Genomic DNA, 11,969 nt, shown 5'->3' with positions numbered 1-11,969 from the left:
TATTCCTACTTTGTTTTTTTTAAGGGCTGAGCAAGAAAATTTAAAAGACGTTTCTTGCATGATATGGAGTAATACATATATAAACCTCTCTGTCGGATATGGCGTTTACCCTAAAATTGGATAATAACTGAAGTTATACGTAGTTGTAAGCAGGGGCGAAGGCACACTTGGGTTAGGGTGGTTAACTGACCACCCTTTATCGGAAAATTATATTATTTATATAGGTAAAATATTAGATTTTAGAGGTACATAACATGTATTGAACACCCTTTGTCGGATTATTTTTTTTTACTTATTTCAAGTTTGAACACCCTTGAGAAAATTCCTGGCTTTGCCACTGGTTTTAAAGACACGTGATATAACTTGGTACAAATTAAGAAGAGTAAATTAATATTGATATAGATGATGAAAGAAATAATGCAAACCACACGAATTGAACAGCCTTGGCCCTCGAATTCAGTCACCTTGAACCAAATATGTTTCAATTTGCTTATGAACAGAATAACAAGATAATGAAAGCTAGAAAATGACAGTATATTGCTTAATATTGCGTGAATATAATGTGGTTTACAAATGATCAGACCCCCCTCTTTATATAGTAAGGGAGTCCTACTCTAGTTACAATTTTATATGAGGTAAGAAATCTCATGATTGGCTAATTAATCGGCCTCTTCTTGATACGTGTCGGGATTCGTCCCGTGATCCTCGCGCCGATTGCGAATATTTTGACTTTCCCTTATTTGGCTCGGTAAGCTTCCTTCGATCTCTATCTTGTTCGGTTTCGATCTTGATCGATCTCGATCTCGATCTTAATCGGTCTCAGGGCCACGGGCTCGGCAACCTAACTTTGCATCATGGTTCAACATAACTTGAAGTTGAACCTCGGCCCGTCATGTTACAGTCTCGATCAGTCATATAAAAAAGGGCAAGCCCGATTTTGACTGTATACAGATAATCCTATCGTTTCTCGGAGAGAAGATGACGAGAAACGATATGAACTTTTCCAACCCCGTATTGATGTGCCATGACGTAAGCGACGAGCCCGACTATGACGTTAGCGACAAGTGGATATTGAAACGTCATGTTGGTTCAGTTACCGAGGCATTAAATATCTCTTAGTTGCTGGTCGGCCACCACTAGTTCTGAACTGCCACCAGCTAGCTATAAGTACCGCTACCTTCTTCCACTCAAACTTTACGCTCAAAATTTCCCTCATTGTTGCTTCTCTTCAAAAATCTCTTTGTGTTGCAACTCTTGCTCCCAAATCTCTTAAATCTTAAGCAAACCGCATATCATCCTAATTCCTTTCTCTTCTACTTTACAATGGCAAAAACTTCTAAAACCATACCGCAAAAGGAGGCCGCCTCTTTTTCATGGCCTGCCGGCGACGGAGCTACGGCGTAACCTCCCCTTGAGGATTTCGTTCCGGTAGGGTGCCCTACTATCGTCGATTTTAGGATTGAAAAAACTTCCTCAGTACCTGATCGATGTGAACCAGTCTCGAGGTACATATATACGATAACTGATGATCTCCTTGACAAAGTTAAAGAGGAGTGCCACTTGGTCGATAAACATGTTGTGGTACCTTCGCCCGAGGAGTCGATCACTGCCCATGTGGAGGATTTTCCAAGTGTTTTTCAAGTTGGGTTCCTTAGACCTATCATCGTTGCCTTCTACAAGAGGAATGACGTGACCCTCGGTCAGATCCATCCCTCCTTCCGGAGAATAGTGATCCTCCTTCGATTCTTCGTGAGCAAAATAGAGAGATGTCATTTCACCCTCGATCACCTTATGCGCCTTTACAGTCCCCGACTTTATGGAGGAGGGCTGATCAAGCTTGCTCTCCGAGCCGTCAAGGCCCCATTCTCGAGCATAGACGAAACTCGCGACCGAGGTTGGATGGGCCAATTTGCCCAAATAAGGACTTTGGACCTGATCCCTACTGAAGACATGTTGTTTCCTAAGAAATGGAACATGAACCGTGAGTAGTACTTCCCTTTTAATTTTGTTGTTTTACCTCTTATCTTCTTTCATCATCTGTATTTTTGGTGTTGCAGCTGGGCCTAGGTGCCGGAGGTAATCCCCGATCTCAAGCAATGGGTCGAGAGCCTAGTGTCGCAGACCATGCTCCGAGCGTGCTTGGATGGAATTATCAAAGGTTCGATGGGAGACCCGCAATCATGGTAAGCTTCTTTCTTAGGACGGTCACTACAAAAAACAACCTAATTGCGGGGGTTATTTTAAGGTTTGTGGTGGTTGGAAACCCCCGCAATATGTTGTTGCGGCAGTCGTTAAAACTCCCACAATAACAGTCGTCGCAATCAATTTGCGGCAGTTTTTTGCTGACCGCCAGAACTAATTAGTGGCGGTTAAATTGCGGCGGTTGACCCCTGCAAATCTAAAATTAAATCTTCTTAAAATAATTTTCAATTACGAATTGCGGCGGTTTGAAACCTCTGCAAAATAATTTTAAAAGTTTTTTTTATTAGCTTATATTTAAAGCTCCTGGCAGTCATAACCTCGGCAATTCATTGAATTATTTTAATTCATATATTAATGAAAAATTCACTAATTAAGGTGTAAATCATAATCAAAGCAATGAAAAAATATTTTAAAGTTAAGAGAAATCAATAACATATCGTAAAATCATGAAATATGTCATAAAATATCATTAGTCTTTAAAACTAAATTGTCAACATTAAGTAGAATCATTAGACTCAAAAATTAAATTTGAACACAAAACATTTACTTCAACATTCTAGCATCCGCTCCAACCACACAAATATATTGTCACAATTAATTATCTAAGACAATTACAATGAAATCAACGGTCGTCACTAGAATTACTATCACCGCATGATCTTCTTGGGTCCAAGGGCGAAAGGGATCCACTGCCCGCATCACTTGGCTGCATAAAAATAAAAAGCAAAATATAAATATCATGCAAGAATCAGACATTGCAAGAACTCTAGGTTCACTAAGTATTGTAAGTAAACAAGTGTAGCTCTTCAAGCTTCCTTTGTATGCTAAACTCAAATTTAGATTAACATTGAAGTCTTTCTTTTCTTTATTGGACTGAGAAAAGAAATATTTGTGCAGATATACTTTGTTGGAGAAGTCAAAGAGTATTGGTAATGTATACAAGTCAATAAAACCAATAATCACTAGCAATTAATAAATATGACCAAATAAAAGGTTAATTTTATATTGCATTATGCTCCTAATTTTTAAAAAATCATGCCCAAATCAGGCATTGCAGTAACTGTAGGCTCTACAAAAATAGTACTAACCTAAGCCACTCTGTCTTTGCAAATAGACAAATTTAAGTAAGAAGAAATTGAAGAACTTTACTTACTGTTGTAGGAAAAACCGTCGAAGGAGAAGCAAAGAATCCCGCAAACTGTTCAGGTATTGTCCCTTCTTTCATTACCATATTTGCCTTCAAAGAATTCATCATTTGATTATGGTTCTGTTGACATTGGGACGAACATGAACCTTCACTACTTGAAGCACTTGTATCACCAAAACGAGGTCTGTCTTGTTTAAAAACTCTACTGGGGACAGGTCCTAATCCCAAACACTTCACCCTTCCAGAGTGCTTTTTTCCTAGCACCTTACCAATGACATCATTTGGCGAAATTTGAGACTCGTCTATGGTGCTTTGGCTCCAAGCTAACTCAATTTTTTCCTACACATACAGAATTCATTGTCACAATTAAACCACCATGAATGCATTTGTCTAGTGTGCCTTATAGATCCATACACAAAGACCATGCATATGGCTTCTTAGTGATTTTGTTATCCTCATAGTCCTAAAGCTTTATGGATTCTATACCCATGTGGAAAGAGATCTTTGCCATCTACAATGTGAAAATTTACAGAAAGAAAATGCAATGACAATTTCCAACTTTCTTTAATCCCAGAAAAAGTTCATGTTTCTCTAAAGCCAATACATAATGACAAATTGATAATATACTTTTTTATTTTTCCACCTAAATAATAAGGCAACATAAAATGATCATTTTCTATTTGTAATTAAGCATCATTTTGACTGTACAAAGTTAATAACATAGCTGCAACATCATTGAGACATTTGGACATGTTGTATTAGTGTTTTTGTGGAACGTGATTGAGTCTTGAAGCTGTGTGTGGAATCGTCTGTTTTTTTCTATTTTCACCATTTCTTTTACGCATTTACTTATTAAAATATACTTGAAACTCAATTAGAATAGCAAATAATAATATAATTACAAAGACTAGTAGAAGCAGTTACATAAGTACCTTTGTTAAATCTTTATATTGATAATCAACAAAAGAAATCCATTGATCCAGCGGAATTCCATCCGACACATTATCAATAATCTCATCTCTACTTTTAAGTGGGTCTTCATATGCACTCCACAAGTTAAGCTTATTTGCAGCCCATTTCTTTTCAATAGATTTATAAACATGTTGCCGCGCAACTGACTCGGTTGTCTTAAAGAAAAACTTGGGCTTCAAGAATAAAATATTGGTTAGCATATATATTACATGCAAATATAAAGTTTAAAGGAAAAATAGAGATATAGTTGTCCTTCTCCAAAAAAAAAACAGTGATATAGTTGTAAGAATATAGAACCTATACCTTTATAATTTGATCGAAGACGCTGTTGAAGTATGACATTAGTAAACTCGACCATTTCTCACAGTGGATTGGAAATAAAGTGCAGTCACACGCTAAAACTCCACAAAAGCCTGAAAGTAGGTCGCGTGCATCTCCAAATGGTTCATCCAGGTAATCAAAATCAACCATAATACGTTTTTCACACGTTAAATTTAGCACTTCTTTGACTTTCACTTTGAGCTTTTTGACATTTTTTTCTGAATCTGTATAAGAAAAGAGATCAGATGAAGCTGGGAAAGAGATGAACAATGGGTTAGAAAGGACTGCTGAATATATACTAATAGTCAAAAGTATTTACCTATTGCTTCTACAGTTCAATGGCTCCCAGAACGCTTTCTAGATGCGGTCTGAATTGTTAGAGCTGGTTGTGAAGACTCCTTATTTGAATTTTGCTTTTTCTGCAAACTCTTGAACCTTGGCATTTCTGCAATTCAATAATGAATCATGCAGTATAAAGAATAAATTTAATAAGCAGGCAAAGCAGATCCACAAAAAGCTATCATTCACTTCTCAAATATCTAGTAGCCATAGGGAGGATATATCTCAAACCACATGTTGGCCATTTCAAATTTCGACATAATCAATGATAGCATTCTAATACACTACTTCATTTCATGGTTGCTCATTTAACCTTGCAAGCTGCAACACACATTCCCGCACATGGGAGAAAGTACCTTCACAAGCTCTATAAAAAAAATTTAGGTTTTTTTGTTGTTGCTCTAGTTATTTATAATTTTTACACTAATAAAGCTAGAAAAGCAATCAATGAGTAAATGAGTAACATAACCACTGGCAGGTAGTTTCCAACTTTAAGACAATTGGTGTTCTTTTAAAGGGAAACTACTAGGATTCTTGTATGATCTGTCATTGATTTGAAAAGAATTAATTGATATGATGTAAAGGAAAAAACATATGGAGTTAACAAAATATCCTTTAGCTTTTCCACAAGTCTTTGCAACTTGAATTGATGTACATAGTTCAAACAGAGTTAGAAGGCTTGGGAAGGAATTGGCTACTTAAAATATTCAACTTTGGCAATGTGTATAAGTAAAAATCATTTAAAATTGGCATTGTGGAAATGTTCAAAAGAATAGTGACGTGAAGATAATGAGGTCAACATTTGACAAGTATAGCAATCAAATAGTTGTTAAATCACCAGCCCAGCGCAAAAGCAAGATACCTACCCAAAAGTACAGTAAAAAAGCAAGATAAAGAAAAAAAAATCTTAAATTCAACACTATATTCATTTTCGGAACACGAACATTAGTTCTACAAGATAACAAAAATCCTATAGCGAGACAGAACCCCTATATCAGTCAAAATTAACAGAGACAAAGAACTAATGGAGTTAATAACATGTGATATCCTACCAATGTAGATTATTTTGTAAACTCATTTGTTTCCAAAATATTTAATTTTCTCAATAGCTAGAGCCAAGACAATATCACCACAACTATAGGTGATTCCAACAATATTTCAGCAGATACTTACAAGGTTACAACTCTCTTGGAATTCAGACACTTCACACCCTTCCAGCCACATGGATCATCATCTTCTGGTCTCCAATGCGTAAGAACATTGTCTGAACTTGGTATTGCGGTCCTAAAATTAACAAGTGCTTGACCAGCAAAAATAAAATTAAAGTCACATTCAATTAAAAAACACACCAAAATTACAAATTACATAAACCCAATAATGGAGAAGGTGAAAGACCCATTATGTAGAAATAACGTTACACAAAACCAAAAATAGCGCAAAAGAACTTATTGTAATTGAAGATACCTGTTGATTGCTATGCCAGAGTGAGTGATAGAGATGCTTATGCCACTATATAGGGAAAAAGTGAGGAAAATCGAAGGGAAAAAAAGGAAAAATAAGGATTGAGTTCAAATCTTACAAACAAAATGAGAAATCACTCAAAACTTTCGATTTTAAGAAAATTAAAGTAGAAAGAAGCATGAAATTTGAGTTAATCTCTCAAAACTGAGACCATTCCGTTGAGTTGTTGAAATACGTTAGTGAGAACTGAGTGGCCGAGCTTTTTAGGTTTTGATATATTTGAGTTAATCTCTCAATATTTGTATTTTGTTTCAGCCAAAAAAAATGAGCAAAGCAAAAAAAAAGCGTGGGAAATGTTAGCGCCCAATTTTTTTGCAGATGGTGTAGGTTTTGAGCCGCCGCTATTTTCTTATATTGTGTTCGTTAAGTAAACCCCTGCTATTTAACGAAATTTGCGGGTGTTGTAACTGACCCCCGCTATTAAACCCCCGCAATTAGGCTGATTTTTTGCAGTGAGTTATCATTCAGGATACTTCTCGAGCTTACTCGTCTTTTTTCCTTTGTAGGCCTCGGGAAAGATGTAGGAATGAGGCCCCATCTGACGAAAAAGAAGTCCTTCCCCAACCACCTACTCTGAAGCAGGCCAAAGAAGGGGCTCCGAGTTCCCCGAACTCGGAAAAGCGAAAGCCAAAGAAAAGGCAAGCTCGTAAACACAAAAGGAGCACCATCGCTCTATCCTTGGACTTAGTCCATCGGCTAAAAGACGAGTCCGAAGAAGAAGAACAAGAAGAAGAAGAAGGATCCAATCTGGTAGCCCGTGTGTGGGTTGGTGCTTCAATACAAAATCCCTTTGTATAGCAGGAGGTTAACGAGGGAGCTTTAGCCGAGGTTCCCGAGCCAGAAAAAGTTGAGACCACTCCGTCCTAGGTTGAGATGGTCAAGAGAGAGACCGGGGGAGAGGCTTCCTGAGTGGTGAAAGATGTTCTGAGGGATGAGCTCGGTGTGATCGATATTTTCAGGTCCCCTCAGATTTTGGACGCCACGATTCGTGAGGCCAATATGTTGGAAGGTTGCTCTTGCGAGGGTCCTCATGGGGCGATCGATATCCACGGCTTCTTGGATGGGGTTGAGTTCGAAGCTTTGTGAAGATGTCATGGGGCTTGGTGACTTATCGGTGCCAAAGAAAACACCGTCCCTGGGCGCTACTAGGTCTTCGTTGAGCCCAAAACTAGTGGACCGATTCCCGGTGCCAAGTATTAACCCCGACCATAGATGGAATATAGTGTTTTCTATACCGGAGGATGCCCGGGTCTTCTCTCCCTCTGTGGGGATTTCTAGCTACCTCAGATGCTTGGTGACCGAGGAAGACCAAGCTGTGATGAATGTGGTGGGAGCCGCTTGCCTGTTCAACGAGGCCCAACATGCTCTGAATCGGGTAACTTCGAGGGCCATTCCATTATCTCTTTCAAACTTGGAGTTGTAAGTAATTCTAACATGTTCTTCCTTTCTTGTAGGCTTCGGTATTTCATCAAAAGGCTTTACTTCAAATCCGGGAGGAACACGAGGCTGAGGTTCGGGACCTCACTAAGAAAAATGACACCTATAGGCTTCTCAATTAGAAGCTTCAGGCAGATTTAGTGATGGCTCAGGATGAGCATGCCGAGATGGGTGAACAGGTACTCCGAGTGCTTCACGATAGTGAAGACGAATTGGAGATAAAGACTAACAATCCGATTCTGCAGGTCCGGCAGAGGCTCGAAGAGATCGGGGATCTTCAGAAACAAATAGATGCAATTCGAGCCGAGGCTGAAGAGTTCAAGAAGAATATGGACATCTTAGCCTCGAAAAAAGGAGGCCGTCCAAGCAGAGTTGGAGTCGGCCGAGTCCCAGCTCTGGGTTGCAAGAGAGAGAACCTTGGTGCAAGCAAAGAAAATCGAGAAGCTTCAGTGCTAGTTAGCTACCTTGACCAATAAGCTTGAGGCGGCCAAATCTGAGGTGGCTGCGGCCAACACCAAGGCCCAAGCTAATGTGACCCAATACAAGTTCGACGTCGCAGCCATCCAGAATCGAAGGGAAGCCCTCGAGGGAGTCCATGCTCAGGGCTTTGATATACTAGCTGAGCTCAAAAATGACAAACCATAGGAAGTCAGGGCTCAAAAGTTGGCCTTTCCCGAAGAAGACTCAGATAGTTTGAGTGAGTCTGAAGGCAGGGAAGATCCTAAGGGCGGAGATGGTGCTTCTGATGATGATCAACCCATTTAGGCCTTTGTATTGTTTGCTTTCTCTTTGCATCTTTTTTGTGGCCATTTCGGCCATTGTAAATTTGTTTGAATTAAGCCATTTTGGCTTTTGTAAAGATCATTGTGTAAATCTATACAAGGCTTTTTTTCCCTTTTGGCTTTCGAATTTTTCCTTTGCTTTGTTACTTGAATTCACAAAGGTCGGGATGCCTTAGCATAAAATGGCTTGGGTTCTGTGAGTTCGAACAACCTTGACTTTATATTATTTTTGTTTTTGAGTCATCTTAGAGGTTCGAGGTTATCGGGAACCTTCTCGAAAGTAAGTAACTCAAACCATAGTTTGCCAAGGGTAGCCTTTAAAACCTGTTATGAAAATTTTGAAGGCTTATTTTTGTTACGGTTCTCTGACGTCTCCGAGCCATGCTAATGCGGTTGTATCCTTTTAATTCGGGTGGATCCCATTGAGCTTGCTTTCCCGAGTTATCCAGGCTTGCCTAAGATAACAGTCCCAGAGTAAAATTCGGAGGTTGCCTAAAAGGTTTTATGCCCCTATTAATCAACAGTTCGATCTGTTCGAGTTTGTTTTTCGGGCGACACTCCCCGAGTGTGAGAGTGATCATCCGAACTCTAGTTATAATCGGCCCTTAAGCTCATCTCCATAATAGATCGAAAGTACGGAATTGTAAATTAGAAAAGATTTTTTCTAAGACATAAGATAATTGTAATGAAAAATACTTCTCTTTATTCTTGTGAAAAATGGTTACACATGCGTACATGTTTTGTGCCAGGGCTCGAGAAACCTATGTGGGCACGGTTCATTTGACCATTTGACCCTTACAACAAATCTTACCTATCAAGACCCTGCTATTATGAAGTAATTTCCTCGCAAAAAGTTGGCATCCAAGGGCAATGGCCCCCAGTATTCGAGATTGATTGTAGAGGAATCTCATATACTGTTAGTGCTGTCTTTGATATCGATTCATGATCGACCTTTGATTCTAAGTTAGCACGATCCACTGTTGCCTTATTAAAAACCTTGCCAAAAAATTCAATTGGGACAAAAATGGTTCAAGGGAAAAAAAGAGTGCAACATTACTTTCAGACCTAAAGGCTTCGTGTTGCTTCTTGTCGATCACCTGCAAGTGTTAGTCACAAAATAGAAAGAATTGAAATAGGGTCGTACCTTAGCAGTAATATCATTTAAGATGAGTTACATTACAATTGTTCGGTAGTTGTTCTACGTCCATCATTCCGAGCTTATAGGACCCTTTCCTTATGATATCGGGAATCTGGTATGGCCCTTCCAAGTTCGGACCCAATTTCCCTTCGTTTGGATTCGGGTGTTTAATATGACCTTCCTTAGCACTAAGTCCCCAATATTAAAATATTGAAGGTTGGCCCTTCGATTGTAATACCTTTTGATCCGTTGCTTTTGGGCGGCCAATCAAACAAAGGCAGTTTCACGCCGTTCATCTAATAGCTCCAGGCTTGTATTTATGGCCACATCATTTGATTCCATCGTTGCATATCAGAATCTGATACTCGGTTTCCTGACTTTGACTGGTATTAAAGTTTCGGCGCCATAAACCAATGAGAATGGGGTGGCCTCGGTATTGGACTTCGAATTTGTGCGATACACTCAAAGAACTTTGGGTAGGATCTCTCTCCATTTCCCCTTGGCGCCAGTCAACCTTTTCTTGAGGTTTTGGATTATGGTATTGTTGGTCGATTTAGCTTGTCCATTTCCACTAGGGTAAAAGGCGTTAATAAGATCCTTTCGATCTTATGGTCTTCAAGAAATTTGGTCACTTTGTTGCGGATAAACTGTTTTCCGTTGTCACATGCAATTTCGGATGGTATTCTGAATCGTCATATGATGTGGTCCCAAATGAAGTCGATGACTTCCTTCTCCCTGATCTTCTGGTATGTCTATGCTTTAACCCAGTTAGAGAAATGATCAGTCATAAACAAAATAAATTGAGCCTTACCTGGTGCCAATGAAAGAGGGACGACGATGTCCATCCCCCACTTCATGAACGGCCACAACGATAAAACCGAATGCAGCAGCTCCCCAGGTTGATGAATCATCAGAGCATGTCTTTGACATTTATCACATTTTTTCACAAACTCTTTCGCATCTTTTTCCATATCGACCTAGTAATATCCGACTCTGATTACCTTTCTAACCAATGATTCGGCGCCTGAGTGGTTCCCGTATGTGCCTTCGTGGACTTCTCTCAAAATGTACTCGGTATCTCCCAGCCCCAGACATATTTCTAGCAGACTGTTGAATTTTCTCCTGAGTAAGGTTCCATCTTCGAACAAGCTAAATTGGGATACCTTTGTGCACAAGGTCCTCGGCTCCTTTGGATCTGAGGGAAGTTTTCCGGTCTTCAAATGCTCTATGTATTTATTTCTCCAATCCCAAGTCAAGCTTGTGGAGTTTATTTTGGCTTGAACTTCTTATACTACCGACCTCATAAGTTGTACGACCGCCCCCGAGTTGAGCTCGTCGTCTTCGATCGATGATCCTAAATTTGCGAGGGCATCGGCCTCACTATTTTGATCTCGAGGCACATGCTGCAAAGTCCTCTCTTTGAACCGATGTAATGTTACCTGTAGCGTGTCTAGATATCTTTGCATTGGCTCTTCTCTTACTTCGAATGTTCCGTTAACTTGGTTCACTACAAGGAGGGAGTCACACTTATCTTTGATCACCTCTACCCCAAGCCTTTGGCCAGTTCGAGTCCTACAATCACGGCCTCATATCCGGCCTCGTTGTTAGTCAATTTTACAGTTCTAATAGATTGTCTAACTATGTTGCCTATGGGTGGCTTCAGTATGATGCCAAGTACGAACCCTTTTATGTTTGAGGCACCGTTCATAAAGAGGGTCTAGATTCCCTAAGATGTTCCCGAGTTTATCAATAACTCTCTTTCGACTTCAGGTATTAGAGTCGGTGTAAAGTCGGCCACAATATCTACCAAAATTTGAGATTTGATGGCTGTTCGGAGTTGATATTCGATATCGTACCCGCTAATTTCTACGGCCCATTTGGCCAGCCGTCCCAGAGTTCGGGTTTATGCATTATATTTCATAAAGGGTAGGTTGTCACAACACATATAAGATGGCATTGAAAATATGATTTCAGTTTCCTAGAGGCACTTAGCAAGGTGAGTGCCAATATTTTTAGGTGAGGGTATCTAGTTTCGGCCTCACCTAAGGTCCTACTGACATAATAAATTGGAAATTACATACCTTGTTCTTCTCGGACTAGCACTTCACTT

The sequence above is a fragment of the Nicotiana sylvestris genome, chromosome 6, assembly GCF_000393655.2.
Source record: "Nicotiana sylvestris chromosome 6, ASM39365v2, whole genome shotgun sequence".
Lineage (NCBI taxonomy): Eukaryota > Viridiplantae > Streptophyta > Magnoliopsida > Solanales > Solanaceae > Nicotiana > Nicotiana sylvestris.
This window is presented reverse-complemented; position numbering follows the sequence as displayed.